This window comes from Stomoxys calcitrans, chromosome 1 (genome assembly GCF_963082655.1).
Source record: "Stomoxys calcitrans chromosome 1, idStoCalc2.1, whole genome shotgun sequence".
Taxonomy (NCBI): domain Eukaryota; kingdom Metazoa; phylum Arthropoda; class Insecta; order Diptera; family Muscidae; genus Stomoxys; species Stomoxys calcitrans.
The window spans coordinates 217,494,893-217,517,944 of record NC_081552.1 but is presented as its reverse complement, the minus strand read 5'-3'; the positions used below and the strand labels follow the sequence as shown (position 1 = coordinate 217,517,944).

At 38.1% G+C, this 23,052-nt stretch overlaps 1 protein-coding gene across 9 annotated transcripts in view; it reads right to left on the bottom strand.

The window, feature by feature from the left end:
- The window catches only part of LOC106090109 (collagen alpha-1(XVIII) chain), a 1,585,531-nt gene that overhangs the window by 1,527,764 nt on the left and 34,715 nt on the right, over positions 1 to 23,052 (bottom strand). For all 9 annotated transcript variants that reach the window (XM_059369513.1, XM_059369516.1, XM_059369517.1 and 6 more), the window contains exon 4: positions 6,123 to 6,144. The gene's annotated coding sequence lies outside the window, so the exon portion shown is untranslated. The remainder of the gene's footprint in view (positions 1 to 6,122; positions 6,145 to 23,052) is intronic.

The window sequence follows — 23,052 nt, the reverse complement described above, 5'->3', positions numbered from 1 at the left end:
TTCAATATAGTCGTAGCTGCAAAGTTTTTAATATTTGGTGTATTTTTCACTGCAACGGACGCAATGAGGTTAATATGTATATCCGAGTTATTGGGTATCCCAAGTTCGGCCTGGCCGAACTCAATGAGTTTTCGCAATGCAAATATGCAAAAAAAAAAATTTTCTCTAAAGATGACTCACATTTAAAAGTGAGGCATTAAATGTAAGCAAATATTCACATTCTTTCACGCCATCGCTAATCACAAGTTTAGTGCTACGAAATACGAGGTTTCGTATGAGACAAATCTGAGACATATGGTAACTGCACCACCTATAAGCAATGATGCACAATAGGATAGAATAGAAAAATATGCCATTTGAGAACGGATAGAGATAAATTTGAAACTGCTAGAGCTGAGATAGAAGCAAGATCATGTGCAAAATACCACGGTCCTGGTTAGTCCGGGCGCCTTTTGAAAGGGCCCTAAATTTGGTCACCTCGGCATTTCGAAATATTGTTCGGGCTGTCAAATCTGATTTTAAATTTTTCAGATTTTTGCAGCTTATAGCACAAAAATCCCTATACAAAAGTCCGCGTGAGGTATACAATATCTACCTTGGTTTCGGGTATATTCAACTTTTAATTTTTATTTGGTAATTTCGGCCGAAATTGGCTTCGTATTTTGTGATTTACGAAAGCGAGAAAACAGTTATCTCTTTCCGTTCTCATATGGCAATTTTGTACTAGTTTTTATTCGATTCCATCCCACTGTGCAACATAAGGATAATACAACAGGTTTAGACAACATGTTGTTTTGGCATAGGCGGAGCGATGAGGACCACGCCCAATAGAGCACTAGATACTATTCTAGATATCCGACCTATCGACATACATATTTTGTGTGAGGAAGAAACTACGGCTGTGAGAGTAAAGGCGATGGGATAATGGATTGAGAATGGGAGCAGCTCATACCATCGCGGTAGAATCGTGTCGATGATAGGAAACCTGGAAGGGAGGGAATAGGTTTCCATTTGGATACTTGAGACGACACTTGAGATCGTGTATGAGGCACTGCTGCCAGCTGCACTGTCTTGGATTGACAGAACTCTGGCATTACCATCTGGAAGATCATGCTACACAGATGGATCAAAGCTAGAGGGCAGCGTGGGAGAGGGAGAGACCGGTTAACATGGGAACTATATCAGGTTATAGACTGATTTGGACTGTACTTGACACATTTATTGGAAGTCATATCGAAAAACCAGATGTAAAATTTCAGCCGAATCGGACAAATATTATGGCTTGTAAGGGCTCAAGAAGTCAAATCAGGAGATCGGTTTATATGGGAGCTTTATCAGTTTATAGACTGATTTTAATCATATTTAACACAGTTATTCGAAGTCATAACAAAACATTAGATGCAAAATTTCAGCCAAATCGGACGAAAATTGCGGTTTCCAGATGCTCAAGAAGTTATATCGGGAGATCGGTTTATATGGGAGCTATATCAGGTTATAGACTGATTTGGACCGTACTTGGCACTGTTGTTGGAAGTCAAAACAGAACACTACATTCAAAATTTCAGCCAAATCGGATAAAAATTTCATCTTTTAGTGGCTCAAGAAATCAAATCGGGAGATCGGTTTATATGTGAGCTATAACAGGTTATAAACCCATTTGAATTGTAATCAACACAGTGTTTGGAAGTCATAACAGAACACCACATGCAAAATTTCACCGAAATCGGACAACAATTGCGACTTCCGGGGCTCAAGAAGTCAAATCGGGAGATCGGTTTATATGGGAGCTATATCTAAATCTAAACCGATATTGTCCATTTGTAATCCCCAACGACCTACATCGGTATTAAGTATCGGTGCAAAATTTCAAGTGGTTAGCTTTACGCGTTCGACCTGTATGGTGATTTTGACAGACGGACGGACACGGCACGATCGACTACGAACGTCGAGAGGATTAAGAGTATATATAGACTTCAAGGGGTCTTAGACGAATATTTCGAGGTATTACAAAAAAAATGACGCGATTAGTATACGCCCATCCTATGGTAGTGGGTATAAAAATTCAACATTAAAGGTGCATCTTATAAAAGCCTTACACATCCATTTTGCGTCATTGTTGTCTTATCGCAAGGTAAATTTCTTAAATTCAACGATATTATCATCTTCATTTTAAATTTTAGTCTTTACTTACAAAACGCAAATTTAAGGATTTGTTACCCTACAATTTAAAATAAACTAGAAAAAAGGCATTAAGTTTGGTCGGGCCGAACTTTGGATACCCACCACCTCGGGTATATATATAAACCCCCTTTCGTCACAATCCGTTGAAAATTGGATAACTTATGCACCCAAATTCAGCACGGTATAATATATATATAAGTCACTGTTGAATTTTGTATTTCAAATTTCAACAAATCAGGTATTAATAAAGCTTTTATGAGCGTCAGACACTTAACCGGCAAATCGGGCTATATGACAGCTATATCTAAATACAGTCCGATCTTTACCATATTTGGGTCGGATGGCTTAAAACTACTCACTGTTTCAAATTTCAGCGAAATCGGTTAAAAAATAAAGCTTTTATGGGCTTCAGAACCTTTATCGGCAGATCGGTCTAAATGGCAGCTATATATAAATTAGTCCGATCTGAACCATACTTAGATCAAATGTCGGGAAGCTTAAAATAAACCACTGTTTAAAATTTCAGCAAAATTGAGCAATAAATAAAGTTTTTATGGACTTCAGACCATTTATCGGCTGATCGGTCTATATGGCAACTATCTCTAAATATATACGCCTAAAACTGCTCACTATTTTAAATTTCAGCGAAATCGGATAAAATATAAAGCTTTTATGAACATTAGACTCCTTGTCGGCAGATGGGTCTCTATGGCAGCTATATCTAAATACAGTCCGATCTGAACCATATTTAGGTTCGCAGTTGAGAGGCCTGAAGCTATTCACTGTTTCAGGGAAATCGGTGTGAAAATAAAGCTTTTATGGGCTTCAGACCCTTAGAACAGATGTCGTGAGGCTTAAAATAACCCTCTGTTTCAAATTTCAGCGAAATTGGGCAATAAATAAAACTTTTATGGGCTTCAGACCCTTTATCGGCAGATCGGTCTATATTTTGGTCAGATGTCGGGAGGCCTAAAACTACTCACTGTATAAAATTTCAGCAAAATCGGATGAAAAATTAAGTTTAATGGGCATTAGAGCCTTTGTCGGCAGATCGGTCTATAATAGGAGCTAAATCCAAATATGGTCCGATTGGGCCCGTTCAAGAACTAAACCAGCGTAACTTAACTTGATCAGCTCAATCTCAATTTTTGAAGCCTGGAGAGTGATTACAACAGACGGACAGACAGACGGACAGACACACGGGCATCGATAAATCGCCTTAGAATTGTACGACGATCCGAAACAAACGGAATGACTAAATGAATATACCCCCTATCCTACGGTGGTGGGTATAAAAATTATAAATATTTTTCACCAAGGAGGCTTTTCTCTTAAAATTTGGAAAATTTATCATCCTTAAATTAAGTTTGCTAATCTTTGGCTCGAATCTTTAAAATTAGGACACAAAAGTTTTCAGTGTAGTTATCTAAATTTTGAAACATTTATTATGATAAGATAATTTTGAATTTTTGCAATTAGTTCTCAAAAGGCAAAACTAATTTAAAACATCAGCTAAAAAATTTATTGTTTTTTTTTTAAATGAAAAAACATGCAGAACTGTTTACAAAATTCAACGCATTATGCAGTTTAGCTTGCTTACAATGTTGATAACAACAATCATCAAAAAAACTAAACACAGACACATGACATTCTCTCTTTCATATGAAAATAATTAAAATGAGTATGCCTGCTGAAAAAAAGTTGTCGGGACGAGACTATCTTATCGCAGCATCATGCCATAGATATGACATCCCTAATCATGTTCAGAGCACAGAAAATTAAGTCTATGCTAAGCTTCATGTAGGACACAGTGCTATGGTTGTTGTGTTTTCGAATGACCGGCCACCCAAAAGCAAAAGGGACACATGTCCAATGACGATGCTGGCCTGCATGCCCAAGCTCAGTGCATGCATACAGACATGGACAAGGCAGAAAAATTACTCGTTAAATTGTGATTTACGACGGGCTAATCGAAATGCACATGGGTTAGTTAGATGAAGGATATATGCTGACTTGCAAAAGATCATCAAATTTAAGCAAGTAAGAGCGTGCTAAATTCGTACGGGCGTGAGTGTTGGAAGGCATAAGTGTACTTCAAGTTCCAAATTTCAGCCAAATCGAACGAAAACAGAGGCTTCTAGGGGCTCTAGAAGCCACATCCGGAAATTGCCTTATATGGGGGCTACATCAGTTTAAAAACCGATGCGGATGCTACTTGGCACATTTGTTAGAAACCATAACGCAAGTCATGGTGCAAAATTTCAGCCAAATCAGATGATAACTGAGGTTTCTAGGGATCAAAAAGTCGAATCCGTTGGTCGGTTTATATGGGGGCTATATCAGGACCTATATCAATAAGATAAGAAGTATTTGTGCAAAATTTCGACCGGCTAGCTTTTCACGTTAGACCGCTATCGTGATTTCGAGAGACAGACGGATGCACGGACGGGCAGATATGGGTCAACCGACTCGTAATGTTGAGTATGACTAGATTGTGGTAGTGGTCAAATATTTATGTGTGCTTTTGTATTGGTATTTTTATACCCACCACCGTAGGATAGGGGGTATATTCATTTAGTCATTCCGTTTGCAACACATTGTACTATCAATTTGCGACCTTACAAAGTATATATTATGCGGTTCGTCGTAAAACTCTAAGACGATTTAACGATGTCAGTGTGTCTGTCCGTCCGTCTGTTGTAATCACTCTACAGGCATCAAAAATTCTGATATTGAGCTAAAATTTGGCACAAATACGTCTTTTTGATGATCCCTGGTTAAGTTCTTGAACGGGCCAAATTGGACCATATTTGGATATAGCTGCTATATAGACCAATTTTTAGATTCGATTCTGCTGAAATTTAAAACAGTGAGTAGTTTTAGGCCTCCCGACATCTGACCTAAATATAGTTCAGATCGGACTATATTTAGACATAGCTGTCATATAGACCGATCTGCCGATAAAGGGTCTGAAGCCCATAAAAGCTTTATTTTTTGCCCAATGTCGCTGAAATTTGAAACAGAGGGTTATTTTAGGCCTCTCGATATATGACCTAAGTACGTTTCAGATCGGAATATATTTAGATATAGCTGCGATATAGACCGATCTCCTGATAAATGGTCTGAAGCGCATAAAATCATTATTTTTTAACCGATTTCGCTGAAATTTAAAACAGTGAGTAGTTTTATACTTCTTAACTTCGAACCTAAATATGGTTCAGATCGGACTACATTTAGATATAGCTGTCATATAGACCGATCTACCGATAAAGGGTCTTAGGCCCATAAAGCCCTATTTTTTAACCGATTTCGCTGAAATGTTAAACAGTGAGTAGTTTTAGGTCTCCTAACAACTGATCCAAATATGGTTTAGATCGGAATATATTTAGATATAGCTGCCATATAGACCGATCTACCGATAAAGGGTCTTAAGCCCATAAAGCCCTATTTTTTATCAGCATTCGCTGAAATTTGAAACAGTGAGTAGTTTTAGGTCTCCCGACTTCCGCCCCAAATATGGTTCAGATCGGACTATATTTAAATGTTGCTGCCATATAGACCGATCTGCCGATAAAGGGTCTGAAATTTGAAATAGTGGGTTATTTTAAGCTTCCCGATATCTGATTTAAGTATGGTTTAGATCCCACTATAATTAGATATAGCTTCCATATAGACTGATCTGACGATAAAGGGTCTGAAGCCCATAAAAGCTTTATTTATTGCCCAATTTCGCTGAAATTTTAAATACAGAATTTAACAGTGACTTATAAGACCACTCAATGTCCGTGCCAAATTTGGGTGCATAAGTTATCCAACTTTCATCGAATTGTAACGAAAGGGTGTTTACATATATACCCGAGGTTGTGGGTATCCAAAGTTCGGCCCGTTTACATTTGTATTATTATTATAAACAAATAGATACAATGTTGGTGCGGTCTTACCTTTTTTTGAAAACTCGGAGATCTGTAAAAAATAAAAAAAAATATTTAAAAAAATATTAAGTATCATCATCCAAATTAAAAAAGTAAACATTTAAAATCAAGTAGTTATTTGAATGAAATCTAAAACTTAAGATTTAACTACAAATTAAAAAAAAGCAAGTTAAAGAGTGCTAAGTTCGCCCGGACTGAATCTTATATACCCTCCACCATGGATCGCATTTGTCAAGTTCTTTGGCCGATATCTTTTTATAGGCAAACTAAGGATAATGGATAAAAAGTGCTTTGCTATGTGAGCAATGCCAAGTTATGAACCGATTGGGGCCACACTTGGTATAGCTGTTGGGGACCAAAGTGGAATTCATTGTTCAAAATTTCGGCCAAATCGGCCGGCTATATAAGGTTGTGAACCGATTTAAACCATATTTGGCTTGGTTGTTGGAAGTCAAAACAAACCACTTCATACAAAGTCTCAGCCAAATCGGTTAATATTTGCGCGATCTAGCGGCCCAAAAAGTCAAGATTCGAGATCGGTTTATATGGGAGGTAAATCAGGTAATAAAATGATTTAAGCCATACCTGGCACAGTTGTTAATGGTCAAATCAAAACACTTCATGCTAATTTTCAGTCAGATCGCTTAATATTTGCGCCCTCCAGCGGCTCAATAAATCAAGATCCGAAATCGGTTAATAAGGGAGCTACATTGGGTAATGAACCGAGCACAGTCATTGATGATCAAACCAAAACACTTCATGCTAAATTCCAGTCTGTCTGATCGCTTAATAAATGCACCCTCTAGCTGCTCAAGAAATCACAACCAAAAATCGGGTTATATGGGAGCTTTATCAGGTTATGAACCGATTTTAACAATACCTGGCACAGATGTTCAAAAGTCAAAACGAACCACTTCAAGCTAAATTCAAGCAAAATCGTATAATAATTGCTCCCTCTACAGGCTCAAGACATCAAGATCTTTATGACAGCTTTATCAAAGCACGGACCGTTATAGCCCATTTACAATCCCAACTGACTCATACTAATGCGAAATTGCAAGCGCCTAGCTTTACTCCTACGAAAGTGAGCGTGCTTTCGACAGACAGACGTACGGACGGGCATGGCTAGATCGACTTAAAATGGCATGACAATCAGGAATATATATACGTAATGATTCGAGGTGTTACAAACGGAATGAAGAAATTAGTATACTCCCATCCTATGGTGGAGAGTGTAAAATATTTTTATTTACCGTTCTTTAATGGTAAGTAAATAGGTAAAATTTTAAAAACCTACAATGGAAAACATAATATTAAGTAAAAATTATTTAAAAAGTTGAAATTTTGCTTAACTTGAACTAACATAAAATAAGTAAAACTAATTTATATTTTAGTTCTATAACTACTATTTTTAACCATTCTCAATACCCTTTCACCACTGTTCACCACATTCTCCATATATATTAGTGTATTTAGGCAGGCGTTATGTTGTGATGTTAGTACAATGGTGACATCGTTGCTGACAACGTTTTAAATCTGACATGTCAGTTAAGTGTCAAAAATTACATGAACACTGTGTTGAATGCTAGAGTGACGGCGAGGATAAAATCTAAGACCAGCACAACAAACGATAGTGGCGCGGCAATATAAAAAAAGCAAAGCGCCCTTCACAGACATGCAAAAGGATTTACATGCAGATAGCAAACTGTTTGGGTATGTGCAGATAAACCAACATGTAAAAGTCTGGCTAAGTGTGTCTGTATATGTTAGTATAGTATGCATGTGAATGTTTGTCGCTGGAAAATGGTTAGACGATGAACTATATGCATGTCCCATTCGCTCTTAACTAACTGAACAATAATTCTTGCACAAAATCATCATAAAATGAAATGATTTTTTTCTAGTTTAAAAATTGCACATATGGGATTGAACCTTGGTATGTAACGATAAACTGAGGAACCCACCACTATGGATTCTGCTATACAAAATGATATCAGTTGAAGGACAAAGTTGCACCTTATGAACAAAATATCCACCAAACCAGGAAAAAAAACAAATAACAAGTAAAAACGTGCTAAGTTCGGCCGGGCCGAATCTGGGGAACCCACCACCATGGATTCTGCTAATATATGGGAGATAGAACTGCGTATAGACCGATTTGACCGTACTTGGCACTGTCGTTGAGAGTCATCACAAAATACCAAGTGAAAAATTTCAGATAAATCGGACATGAATTGCGGCTTCCAGGGGCTCAAGATGTCAAATCGGGAGATCGGTTTATATGAGAGCTATATCGGGTTCCTGACCGATTTGAACCGTACTTGGCACAATTATTGGGAGTCATAACAGAAAACTATGTGCAAAATTTCAGCCAAATCGGATGAAAATTGAGGCTTTTAAGACTCAAGAAGTCAAATCGCGGGATCGATTTATATGGGAGCTTTATTAGGTTCTTGACCAATTTAGATGGTACTTGGCACAATTGTTGGAAATCAGAACAGAACATTGCGTGCAAAATTTCGGCCAAATCAGTTAGAAATTGTGGCTTTCAGGGGCTCAAGAAGTCAAATCGGGAGATCGGTTTATATGGAAGCTATATCCAAATCTGAACTGATGGACGGACGGACGGTTAGATCGACTTAGGATGTCGAGACGATCAAAAATATATATGCTTTATGGGGTCCTATATCAATATTCCGAGGTGTTACAAACGGAATGACTAGATTAGTATACCCAATCTAATGGTGGTAGGTATTATAAGGCATTGAGTTCGACAGGGCCTAACTTTGAGTACCCACCACCTCGGGTATATATACTCATACTAACCACCTTCCATCATAATATGGTGAAAAGTGCATCATTTACGAACCCATAGCAGCTAAAGGGTGATTTTTTTGAGGTTAGGATTTTCATGCATTAGTATTTGACAGATCACGTGGGATTTCAGACATGGTGTCAAAGAGAAAGATGCTCAGTATGCTTTGACATTTCATCATGAATAGACTTACTAACGAGCAACGCTTGCAAATCATTGAATTTTATTACCAAAATCAGTGTTCGGTTCGAAATGTGTTCATTCACCGTAACGTTGCGTCCAACAGCATCTTTCTCTTTGACACCATGTCTGAAATCCCACGTGATCTGTCAAATACTAATGCATGAAAATCCTAACCTCAAAAAAATCACCCTTTATATGTAAATATGGTCCGAAATGGAATAAACTCGCCACAATTCACTGTTTAAAATTTCAGCAAATGCCCATAAATCGGAAGATTGATGTAAAGCTCTTAAAAATAACCTATTGGAAAATTAAAAAAAAAAAACACAAAATTCAGAAATATGCATGAAATTTTTATTTTAATTGATATTAGGTCCATATAATTTAATCTTTGAATTATTATTTCATGCAAATGTTGACCTTGACTGTGCCTCAAGTGGTCCATCCGCTTAGTCCAATTTTGGCATACTCTCTCCGACATTTCGGCCGGTATCTTGCGAATAAATATGGGCTTATCTGTATAGACATGAGCTTTAACAAAGCCCCACAAAAAATAGTCTAAAGGAATTAAATCGCACGACCTAGGCGGCCAATTGACCAGTCCCGGACGTGAAACAAAATGTTCACCGAACTCGCCTCTCAATAGGTCCATTGTTACGCGTGCTGTGTGGCTTGTGGCACCGTCTTGTTGAAACCACATGCCCTGCAAGTCAAGATTTTGCATTTTGGGCAAAAACAAGTTGGATATAATCTCACGGTAGCGCTCACCATTCACAGTTACATTACGATTCGCATCATCTTTGAAGAAGTACGGTCCAATGAAACCACCAGCCCATAAACCGCACCAAACTGTGACTTTTTCTGGATGCATTGCTAGCTTTTGCAAAGCTTCTGGCTGATCTTCATTTCAAAATCGACAATCCTGCTTATTTACGTACCCATTGAACCAAAAATGAGCTTCGTCGCTAAATGGAAGAAGCGCACGATGAACTTTCTTAACAGAGCATGCATTTTGTTAATAAAATTCAATAATTTGCAAGCGCTGTTCGTTTGTGAGAAGATTCGTGGTTCAATTATAGACCAAACTTAAGATATTTAACAGTGAAACAAAACACGAAACGTGCGTGAGATGTTCAAACCAGTGTTGCTAAGAAGATAGTAGCTTAAAAATCACTCCTTATAACAGGATACTTATTTTTAACTTTCAGAATGGAACGAGTGAATATGAGGTCACATCAGGAGCGGCGCAAGTCTTCATACTTGGAACAGATCTTTAGAATGCCAGTTATGATGGAATATTGCGCACAGAAATGCAAGACGCAACCTTTCTATTAGGATATGTTGACGACATCGTTGCAGTCATAATGGAAAGTGACACCAATGGAAGAGAGAGCTCAAACTACGGCAGGTGACGCAAAGGGCGAAGTACTGGTTGGCCTGCAACTTGTGATTCAGAAGACGGAGCTGCCACTTCTAACGAGAAAAAATATTCCAGTGGAATTGGGTATACGCCTAGATAAGATACTGGTGAAGAATCAAGAAATCGGCCAAATATCTAAGGATACGACTGGATACAAATGTGACCTATGCAGAGCAAATCCGGCCGCGAGGATAACGCCGCAACACTGTCGACTGATGGCACTCATAGATAGGCCTCTTCCAAGAAGGCGCCGATTCTTAATGGAGACATGCAATGACATCCTCCTCTGTGGGAGCGAAATATGAAGCCAGATACTACAGATAACTTTCCGTGCAAAATCCCCGCTTTCGGTACAGAGGATGGCAGCTTTTAGCTTCATATCGCCCAACCAGATAGTGGCGGAGCCCGCAGCCCGGAATATTTCCGTTCGATCAAAAGCCCAATGGAAAGATCAAGTGGTGGGAGACACCTCGAAACTTGATGTCAGAGATTATAAAATGAGCGCAGAAGGTCGAGGTGTTTGAAACGCTTTTCTACGTTGGGCTAGTGGAACAAAAGTTCTGTCATGGCCAATTGAAGTAAAGTGAGTAAGTTTTCGTTAGACCTACAAGCCATGGAGCACGCCAGGCTCTACAGTGTAAAGTGCGACGCCCAGAGAGGATAGGGTGAGATTCAAATGGATCATACACGGCCCATACGAAAGAAGACTATCGAGAGATAGCAACAAAGGTGGAGCAATGAGAATCGGGCCAGGGCAATGCGACGACTAATACCCTATGTACGGATGTGGAGATATAGGAAGCACGGAAACGTCAACTATTATGTCACACAGATGTTGACTGCCCATAGTAACTTCTGGGAATACCTGCATAGAATTAGCCAATGATCCTATAGCAAGTGCTTATAAATATGAGGAGCTAAAACTTGCAGACGATGTGAAACACACACATTCTTCCACTGTTAATATAGTCATTCTGTTTATAACACCTCGAAATATTGGTCTGCGAACCCATGGATCGTCTCGACATTCTGAGTCGATCAAGCAATGTTCGTCCGTCCGTCTGTTGAAATCACGAAAGGGGTGAACGCGTTAAGCTAGCCACTTGGAATTTTGCACAGATACTAAATATTGATGTATGTCGTTGGGGACGGCAAATGGGCAATATCGGTTCAGATTTAGATATAGCTCCCATAAAAACGGATCTCACGATTTGGCTTCTTGAGTACTTTCAAGTCGAAATTTTTGTCCAATTTGGCTGAAATTGTGCATGTGGTGTTCCGTTATGACTTCCAAAAACTGTGCCTAGTACGGCCCAAATCAGTCTATTACCTGATATGGCTCCCATATAAACTGATCTCCCGATTAGATTTCTTGAGCATCTGGAAGTCACAATTTTTGTTCGATTTGGCTGAAACTTTGTTTGCGGTGTTCTGTTTCTACTTTCAACCTCTGTGTCAAGTACGGTCCAAATCGGTCTATAACCTGATATAGCTCCCATATACACAGATCTCCCGATTTAACTTCTTAAGGCCTTACAAGCCGCAATTTTTATCCGATTGTCTGTAATTTTACATGTAGTGTTCCGTTATTATTTTCAACAACTGTGCCAAGTACGGTCCAAACCAGTCTATAACCTGATATAGCTCCCATGTAAACCGGTCTCTCGATCATCCTTGTTCGGTTCCTAGTGCTTTAATTTTTGCTGGTTTGACAGAAGTTGGGTATGTAGAATAAAATGATGCCCTTCAACTATTCCCAAAATTCGGCCCGGCCGAACTTAGCACGCTTTTACTTGTTGAATTTCATTTCCTTAAATTAAGTTTTCTTTTTCCGTTCATTTCAGCAGCATAGCTCATATATCTGCTTATTTCATAGTCTCCAACACACTCTAATATACCTCGTAATAAACATGTTTGTAAATATTTATGTGCATACGCATGATGTTTCATGATTATGCTCAGATTTCATTGTCATCAAATTAAGTTTTTAGCACTCATCAAGTGGTTGGTTGACAACAAAGATTCTACTCTCTGACACTCTTCTTCGTTCGTCAAAATGGTGTTGGGTTGCCAACACCAATCGGGCGGTTTATGGGAACTATTGGCGGGGCAACAAAATTGGCTGACACTATTCGGAGACAGTGACAAGGGAATCATTTGTTACATAAGTTTAAAATATCGCATATCTTTGTTATGACTAGATTTCAGATGGGATTGCAACACAGGGAGAAAACAATAATCTTTAGTCTTAAAGTTAAGTAAAAAAAATATTGGGAACAATTCCTAGAGAAAAAGTTAGAGGACCAATTCTATTGGGTTGCCCAAAAAGTAATTGCGGATTTTTTAAAAGTAAGTAAATGCATTTTTAATAAAACTTAGAATGAACTTTAATCAAATATACTTTTTTACACTTTTTTTCTAAAGTAAGCTAATGGTAACAGCTGATAACTGACAGAAGAAAGAATGCAATTACAGAGTCACAAGCTGTAAAAAAATTTGTCATCGCCGACTATATGAAAAATCCGCAATTACTTTTTGGGCAACCCAATATTTAACGATCAAAATAGCTTCGGTTACTTTGACAATGTTTTGTTTACCAATTTGAGGTTCAAGGTGGTTTTTGATTTGGCAAAGTCCAAGCCAATTTGGATACTTTCTTCATCTTAATGAAGTGATCAACTTTTTTTTATTATGGTTGCCTATTATGGCTGGTCAATGAATTATATATACGTTATTTCACCCAAGAGGGAGTGAGTCAAGCTAATGACCTAATATCACCAGGCTAATGATGAATATCACCAGAAATTAAAGGATTTTAATTGATTACTGTAAAGAAAATGCTAGACAACAGATAGATTGGATCACAGACAACACGCCAGCGGTAGACGTTTCTAGCACGGCGAGTGCTTTCTTCGGTACCGTAGTGCTACTCCCTAGACTTCCGTCTGTCGCCCCCAAAGTTCACTGCTTGATAATTTCCAGGGTCAAACTAAAATCCAAATGGAAATGGTATATTGGAATTTAAGTTTGGCTACCGCAAGTTTGGCTACGGAGGGCCCAGTAGCGCGGAGGTTAGTATTTAGCTGTCACCGAAGCGCAGAGATTAGCATGTCCTTCTATGACGCTGATCGCTTGGGTTCGAATCCTGGCGAGAACATCATGAAAATTTTCAGCGGTAATTATCCCCTCCTAATGCTGGCGACATTTGGGTGGTACTGTACCATTTGGTATGGAAGCCATGTAAAAACTTTTCCACTAAAAGGTGTCACACTGCGGCACGCCGTTCGGACTCGGCTAAAAAATGGAGGTACCTTATCATTGAGCTTAAAACTTGAATCGGACAGCACTCATTGATATGTGAGAAGTTTGCCCTGTTCCTTAATGGAATGATCATGGCAAAATTTGCATTTGCATTTACCACAAGCCAATTCCTGTTGCCGTTGTGTCAAAATCTCTTCATGTGTCAAAATCGCTTTTATCTCTGTGTATTTTCAGTGTTTCAAATGGCTGGCTGTTTATTTGCAGCATTTTTACTCAGTTCATTCACTACAATTCATCAGAAGATGCTGCCTTTAAGCCAATTGTCACTCCATCTATTGGCTAGCAGTGGCGAAAAATCTCAACTCAAGTCAAAACATTTTGGCAAACATTAAAACACTTTTTTTTGCCGTGTAATCAAATAGGCTAAACTTTTTCCATGTATGCAAATTCTGGTGGTCTCGATAGCTTGTGCTAGGTTTGCTGGCAGCCAACAATGATGCATGGTTATGAGTTGTATGTTTGTTGCTTTTGAATGATTTTGGTGTTGAGGTGTTGTTCATATATTCCATTCTTGTCTCTGTCTCTGTCTCTGTTTTTTTTTTTTTTTTTGTTTACCTTTTTCCTGTCATCTGCCATATGAGAAGATCCGTATGTTGTTAGAACAACTTTGCAACTAGTGTATTGTTGCAGTATTGTATGTTATTTTAATACTCTATCAATGGTGCATTTTTTCAACATCACCGCATTGCTGCTTGCATCATGCATGCAAGTAGTGGGTGGCACCAATGTGTGATACATATGCTGCTTTAGATAGCAAAATCTGATGAGATGTTATTTTGTCATTGTGGTGAAAATTTCTTAATATCCTTTTTCAATATTTTTTATTGAGCATAAACGAAGCCGAACATTTTCCCAAGAACAAGATTAATAGCATGACAAAAATAAAAAAAAAACAAACAAAAACAAAAAAGAACTTCTCCTAAAACAACAGGAAAGATTGAATAACAAAACGATTTTGCTAAAAAATGGTTTATTTGAAACCTGGTTTACTTTAGCTGAAGGAAACAGAAGAGGATGATATGCTGATACTTCCGAAAAGTCGGTAGTTCAAAAAGCATACAAGCACAATATGCTAAGGCAATTTTTTATACCCACCACCATAGGATGGTGGTATACTAATCTGGTCATTCCGTTTGTAACACCTCGAAATATTGATCTGGGACCCCATAAAGTGTACATATTCTGGATCGTCTCGACATTCTGATTCGGTCTAGTCATGTCCGTCTGTCGAAATCACGATAGTGGGCGAACGCGTGAAGCTAGCCACTATTTTTGCACAGATACTAAATATTGATGTAGGTCGTTGGGGATGGCAAATGGGCCATATCAGTTCAGATTAAGATAAAGCTCCCATATAAGACATCTTCCAACAACTGTGCTAAATACAGTCCAAATCAATGCATAACCTAGTATAGCTTTCATGTAAACCGGTCTCTCGATCATGCTTGTTCGGTTCCTAGAAGCTTTAATTTTTGCTAGTTTGACGGAAGTTTTGTATTTAAAATTAAACTATGCTCTTCAACTAAATTTATCTTATATATAAAAACCAATTTGTGTTTGTTTGTATTGGGTTGCCTAAAAAGTAATTGCGGATTTTTTAAAAGAAAGTAAATGCATTTTTAATAAAACTTAGAATGAACTTTAATCAAATATATAATTGCCATTTTGTTCGATAACCTTTTGCCATCTTCCTGGCAAATTTAGTATTCCACGCTCATAGAACTTCTGGCCTTTATCTGCAAAAAACTGAACCAAGTGCGATTTTATAGCCTCATCATTGCCGAAAGTTTTACCATTTAAGGAGTTCTGCAAAGATCGAAATAAATGGTAGTCTGATGGTGCAAGGTCAGGGCTATATGGTGGATGCATCAAAAGTTCCCAGCCAAGCTCACTCAGTTTTTGGCGAGTGACCGAGCGGTCTAGCGTTGTCCTGGTGGAATATGACACCTTTACGATTGACCAATTCTGGTCGCTTCTCCTTGATGGCTGTATTCAATTTGTCCAATTGTTGAAAGTAAACATCCGAATTAATTGTTTGGTTCCTTGGAAGCAGCTCAAAATATACCACACTCTTCCAATCCCACCAAACAGACAGCATAACCTTCTTTTGGTGGATATCAGCCTTTGAAGTGGTTTGAGCTGGTTCACCATGCTCGGACCATGATCGTTTTCGACTAACGTTGTTGTAAACAATCCATTTTTCATCTCCGGTTATGATTCGTTTTAAAAACGGATCGAATTCATTGCGTTTAAGGTGCATATCACAAGCGTTGATTCGGTTTGTTAAATGAATTTCTTTCAATACATGTGGTACCCAAATATCAAGCTTTTTCACCAGTCCAAGACTTTTTATGTGATAATGAACGGTTGATTTTGGTATATTTAACTTCTCTCCTATCTCACGCTCAGTTACATGACGATCCAATTCGATTAATGCTTTGATTTGGTCATCATCAACTTCATTTGGCCGACCTGAACGTGGCTCATCTTTAAGTGAAAAATCTCCAGAACGGAAATAATAAAGTAAAATATGACGAAAATGCCCCTTTGTGGGTTTCATATTAAAATTGACGCCAAACAAACAAATGTAAACAAAATTTCGCGCACTTTTTTCTAAAGCAAGCTAAAAGTAACAGCTGATAACTGACAAAAGAAAGAATGCAATTACAGAGTCACAAGCCGTTGAAAAAATTTGTCAACGCCGACTTTATGAAAAATCCGCAATTACTGTTTAGGCAACCCAATAGGTTTGATTGTTTGTTTTTTTTTTTTATTTGTAATTTATTTATTGTTTCTTTGTTTGTTTGTGTGTTCCTTATAGACTCAGAAACGACTGAACCGATTTTCTTGAAATTTTCAAAGATGGTGCATAATGATCCCGTGGTGGAAATAGGGTACTACATTATCCGAAGGGGGGGCGGACCCTCCCCCTTACCCTAATTTTCAGAAACGCCAGATCTCGGAGATGACTGGTACGATTTAAGCGAAATTTTGTGTGCTCTCATATAGTACCCTAAAAATAAAAATTTGGTATCCAAGTTTCGGATGGGGTACCTAGGGGGGCAGCCCCACCCTCGAATGTATACATACACCAATCACGACAATATGGGACACAAATGAAAGATATTAAAGATTAGAAAACGTATCTGATATCCAATTGTCGGACCAAGCGTTTGGGGGACCACCCCAACCCCCAAAACACCCCTAAATCGGACATATTTACCGGCAATGGTAATATGGGACTCAAATGAATGGTATTTGCGAGTGCATTACGAATTTGATATCCAAATGTAGGACCATGTATCTGAGGTCTCTCCCCTTCCCCAAAACACCCCCAAAAGGGGACAAATTTACGACCTTAGCAATATGGGGAGTAAAGCACGAACCTGATATCAATATTCGGGAATAAGTGTTTATGGGCCGCCCCAACCCCATAAAACCACCCAAATAGGACATATTTGCTGACCATTGCAATATGGGGCTCAAATAAGAGGTATTTTAGAGTAGAACAAGAATCTGATATATATTTTCGGGGCCAAGTCACTGAGTGGCCGCCCCATCCCTCAGCCCCCAAATCGGTTATGTTTGTCGACTGTGGAAATATGGGCCTCACATGAAAGGTAATTGGGAGTAGACTATGAATGTGATATCAACATTCGGGACCAACTGTTTAACCGACGTCCCACCCGCAAGTAGGAATAGGCTGACAATTTGGGTTAAAGAGAGTGGAGCTCGATGTTGATAGTTTTTAGCGCCCATACCCCAAACCGGACATATTTGCTGACTTTTGCAATAAGGGATTTAAATGAATGGTATTTGAGATTAGCAAGCATATTTGATATCCAATTTTGGAGCCAATGGCAATATGGGGTTCATATAAATGATATTGATAGAGTAAAGCGAGATGCTGATATATTTTCAAGGTTAAGTGTTTGGGCGACCACCTCACTCCCCAAAACACCCATAAATCGGACATATTTACCGACCATGTCAATGTAGGGCTCAAATGAAAGGTATATGGGAGTAGAGCACGAAATTGATACCCACTTTCGGAACCAATTTTCTGGGTCTCTTCCCTTTCCTAAAAACAACTCACAAACAGCAATTATTTACTGAACAACGCAATATGGAGCTCAAATAAAGGTATGTGGGAGTATAATAGAAATCTTATATCCAAAAGTGGGAGCAAGTATTTGGGGCACTGCCCTCAAATGAAAGGTATTTGAGATTTAAAAACGAATTTAATAAACAATTTTGGGGCCAAGTGTTTGGGGGACGCCTCAACCCATAAACTCCCCTTAAACCAATATGGGGTTTAAAAAATGGTTTTTGAGGACAGAGCACGATGCTCACATTTTTTCAGGGCTAAGTGTCTGGGGGACCACTTCAAACCACAAAACATCCCCAAATTGGACATACATATCTACCGATCTTGGCAATTTGGGGCTCAAATGAAAGGTATTTGGAAGTAGGGCACGAAATTCATACCCACTTACGGGACAACGTTTCTGGGGGTCCACACCACCCTCTTAACCACCAAACACTACCACACTACCAAAATCCATATGAGAATATCGGGCTCCAATAAAGTTCTTTTTTTTAAGTAAAAATAGGACTAAACATCCAAACTTAAATGATCACTAACCCTCCGACCGAATTCATAGACGAATAAAGGTCATATGGAATTCAGATAAAGGGTAAAAAGTGTACTCTACTACCAAAGACCTTTTATTGCTGTTCTATTTTTACCCTTCAGCTAGAGGGTAAAAAGTGTACTCTACCACCAAAGACCTTTTATTGCTGTCCTATTCTAAACTGATCGGCCTTCATATATTATTTTTAATTCCTTTTTTTCCGGCAAGATAGGGGGAGGGGATTGCACTCTGACACTTCCTTTGATTTGAGTACAATATATTCTGGGTCGTCCTACATGACAGTTTGTTGTTGTTTTTGTAGGGAGGACAATTTAATTCAGTCCTTTATTGTCGCGAGATACATGTCCTGCTGAACGGCAGGGCGGCTGGACGTGACCCAGATTTTTGAATCCTTATATCAAAATTAGATTCGAACTCCACTGACATAGACTTTTCTTCATGTAATAGGTAGGCCGGTCCCAGACACTTTATCCCAAAGTGGTGAAAAAATTCTGTTGGAGAAGTTTTTGGGGGTGGGAGACCCCCATGAACACGTTGGGCGGAATTTTTATACCAATTTCGTACTCTACTGTTAATTACCTTTAATTTGTTACCCATATTGTCCTAATCGGTAAACATGTCCGTCAGTGTGGGGCTTTGGGATGGGGCGTCCTCCCAGGTTATTTGACCACTTTTAACCCAATTTCGTGTTTTTGGGGTTCCATAAGGTAGCATGCAAAACTACGCTTAAATCGGTGAACGCATCTCCGAGTTCAGGCGTTTTTGAAAATTGGATATGGGGGGAGGGTCCGCCCCCCTTTCGGATATCTATTTTCACCACGGGCCCAAACTCTAAATCTGTGAAAATTTCATGATAATCGTTTCAGCCGTTTTTGAGTCTATACGGAACAGACAAACAAACTAATGTATGTAATAGATTCAATGTCCATGCCGAATTTAGTCCAAATCGGACCATATTTCGATATAGCTGCTATGTGGGTATAAATTATACATTTTTCTTCGGATTATAACGAAAGGTGGTTTACATATATACCCGAGGTGGTTGGTATCCAAAGTTCAGTCCGGCTGAACTTAAGGCTTTTTTATACCCTCTACCATAGGATGGGGGTATACTAATTTCATCATTCCGTTTGTAACAACTCGAAATATACGTCTAAGACCCCATAAAGTATATATATGTTAGATTGTCACGACATTTTAAGCCCATTAAGCCATGTCCGTCCGTCTATCCATCCGTCTGTCAAAAGCTCGCTCACTTTCGAAGGAGTAAAGCTAGGCACTTGATATTTTGACAAATACTTCTCATAAGTGAAGATCGGTCGGGACCTGACTTCTAGAGCTTCTAGAGGGCGCATTTCTTATCCGATTCGGACTAAATTTCTCATGGAATGCTTTATTTTGACTTCCACCAACTGTGTTTAGTATGGTCTAACTCAGTCTATATCCTGATATAGCCGCCATATAAACCAATCTTCCGATTAGACTTCTTGGGCTTCTAGAGGGCGAAACTCTTATCCAATATGGTTGACATTTTGCTTTGTTGTTTTGATATGACTTCCAACAACTGTTCTAAGTATGTTCTAAATCGGTATATAAACTTATTAGCTGTCATATAAACCGATCTGCCAGTTTGACTTTTTGAGCCTCTGGAGGGCGATATTATTGGGTTGCCCAAAAAGTAATTGCGGATTTTTCATATAGTCGGCGTTGACAATTTTTTTCACAGCTTGTGACTCTGTAATTGCATTTTTTCTTCTGTCAGTTATCAGCTGTTACTTTTAGCTTGGTTTAGAAAAAAAGTGTAAAAAAGTATATTTGATTAAAGTTCATTCTAAGTTTTATTAAAAATGCATTTATTTTCTTTTAAAAAATCCGCAATTACTTTTTGGGCAACCCAATATTACTCGATTTGCCTGAAATTTTGGAGGTGGTGTTTTTCTATGGCTTTTGTTTTTCGATTCGAAAAAGTCATTTAAATAACTTGGCAATTGCGATCCATGGTGGAGGGTATAAAAGATTTGGCCCGGCCGAACTTAGCACGCTTTTATTTGTTTCAAATGGCATAGTTGCTCACAAATGTCGCCAGCATAAGGTGGGGCTTACCACCGTTGACAACGCTTACCAACGCATACTCCTTTGTTCAGTACGTACATTCCAATCAATATACGCACAAAAACAAAACAAACAAGTAAAATCGTGCTAAGTTCGGCCGGACCGAATCTTATATACCCTCTTCCTCTTGTTGGAAGTCATAATAAAACACCTCATCAAAATTTCAGCCAAATCGGATAAGAATTGTGTCCTCTAGCGGCTTAAGAAGTCATCTTGATCGGTTTATATGGCAGCTATATCAAAACGTGGACCGATATAGCCCATTTACAATCCCAACCGACCTACACTAATAAGAAGTATTTGTGCAAAACTTCAAACGGGTAGCTTTACTCCTTTGAAAGTTAGCGTGCTTTCGACAGACAGACGGACGGACGGACATGGCTAGTTCGACTTAAAATGTCATGATGATCAAGAATATATATGCTTTATGGGGTCTTAGACGAATATTTCGAGGAGTTACAAACAGAATGACAAAATTAGTATACCCCCATCCTATGGTGGAGGGTATAAAAAGCTTATAATAAAAATAAATTTTAGGTCATTATTAAAGTGCAAATTATTTGCGCAATTGAATGACATAAAAATCGGATATTAATGTGATATTTTTATTTGTTCTCTTTTCTATTAAAAATTATTATGAACTATTAAAAAAATACTAAAGTTATATTAGTCACTTATCGATCACAAAGGCGGCGGGCACACCCCGCAATTTAGTCATACCCCAGCTTTATGACTAAATGGTTTAATTTGTACAGAGATTTGGATAATTAAATTGACTTTCGGTTAGAATGCCCGAAGCGAATTCATATGAAATATGGATGATGAAACAGTAGCCTTGCAAACATTTACGTAAACCTTGTTTAAGTTCTAGATTTTATGTCATACCGTAAAATTTAATTACAAAGCTATGGCAACAAATACGAAATTAATCATGGCTCTAATACAAATACAATATTAGATTTGTTCATAGAACTATTTAAAATAATTACCAAACGTTAACTAAAATTACATATTGAAATTGTAAATATTGTATTGTATAATTCAATTGGGAAAACATTCAAATTTGTGCAACGAAAATTACATTTCTACACAATTGAAAATAAAACTTTGAAAAGATTTTGTAAGTTTTACATAGCCATTTTAATGTTCTCGATGAAATTTGGAGTTTGTTGATTGAGTCAGGAAACGGACCCCCTTATCTTCAGGACGCGTAATTTGTGAGATACAGTCAATTTGAAGTTTTCATACTTAAATTTTAACTTTTGATGGATTTAAAAAAAAATTGAAATTTTGAATGGAGTCTGCCGCACATCGCTTAGGAGATAATCCCATCTTAAGTAATCATATTGAAATTTCGATTTTTAATAGCATTTTTATGCCCACCCCCATAGGATGGGGGTATACTAATCTAGTCATTCCGTTTTCAACACCTCGAAATATTGATCTGCGACCTCATAAAGTATATAAAGGGTGATTTTTTAGCTATTATCTTATTGGATACACTGGTTTAAACAGCTCACGCACGTTTCGTGTTTTGTTTCACTGTCAAAAATCTTCAGTTTGGTCTATAATATAACCATGAATCGTCTTAAAAATGAACCACGCTTGCAAATTATTGAATTTTATAATCAATATGCGTGCTCTGTTAAGAAAGTTCATCGCGCTTCTTCTATTGAGCGCCGAAATATTGGAAAGAGTATGTCGAAGTTGGACTAAGCGGATGGACCATTTGAGGCGTAGTCACGGTCAACATTTGCATTAAATAAACATTAAATTATATGGACACTACAATCATTTCAAATAAAGATTTCATGCATTTTTCTGAATTTTATGTGTTCGTTGAAAAACTTTCGTATAGCTCTTAAAAAATCACCCTTTTTATAAAAATCAATTTGTATTTGTTTGTTTGTTTGTTTCGTTATATAGACTCAAAAACGGCTGAACCGATTAATTTGAAATTTTTAGAAGGAAGGAAGCATAGGCTATAAATTTTTTTAGTATCGGAGTAGAATTCGAATATCGTTTTAAAATAAGGGTCCAAGTACCCAACGCGCCGCTGCAACCCCAAAACTATAAGGTATTAAAATTTGGGTCTAAGTACCCAATGGGCCGCCCCAACCCCAAACCTGCCCCAAACAGACATATTGGACGTTCATGTCAATATTCGGGAGTAGATTACAAATCTGGCATACAAAATCAGACAGAAGTATAAGGGGTCACACAAACCCCCACAAACGAATACCGTTTTAAAATTTGGGTCCAAGTACGCAGAGGGCTGCTGCAACCCCAAAACTACTCAAAAACGATTTATTCGTCGCATATTAGCCGATAGTGGCTATAAGGGATTTAAATGAAAGATATATGGGAGTAGGTTACAAATATCACATTTAAATTTGCGTTCAAGTCTCGCTGGTGCTTTTCTTCCTAACAATG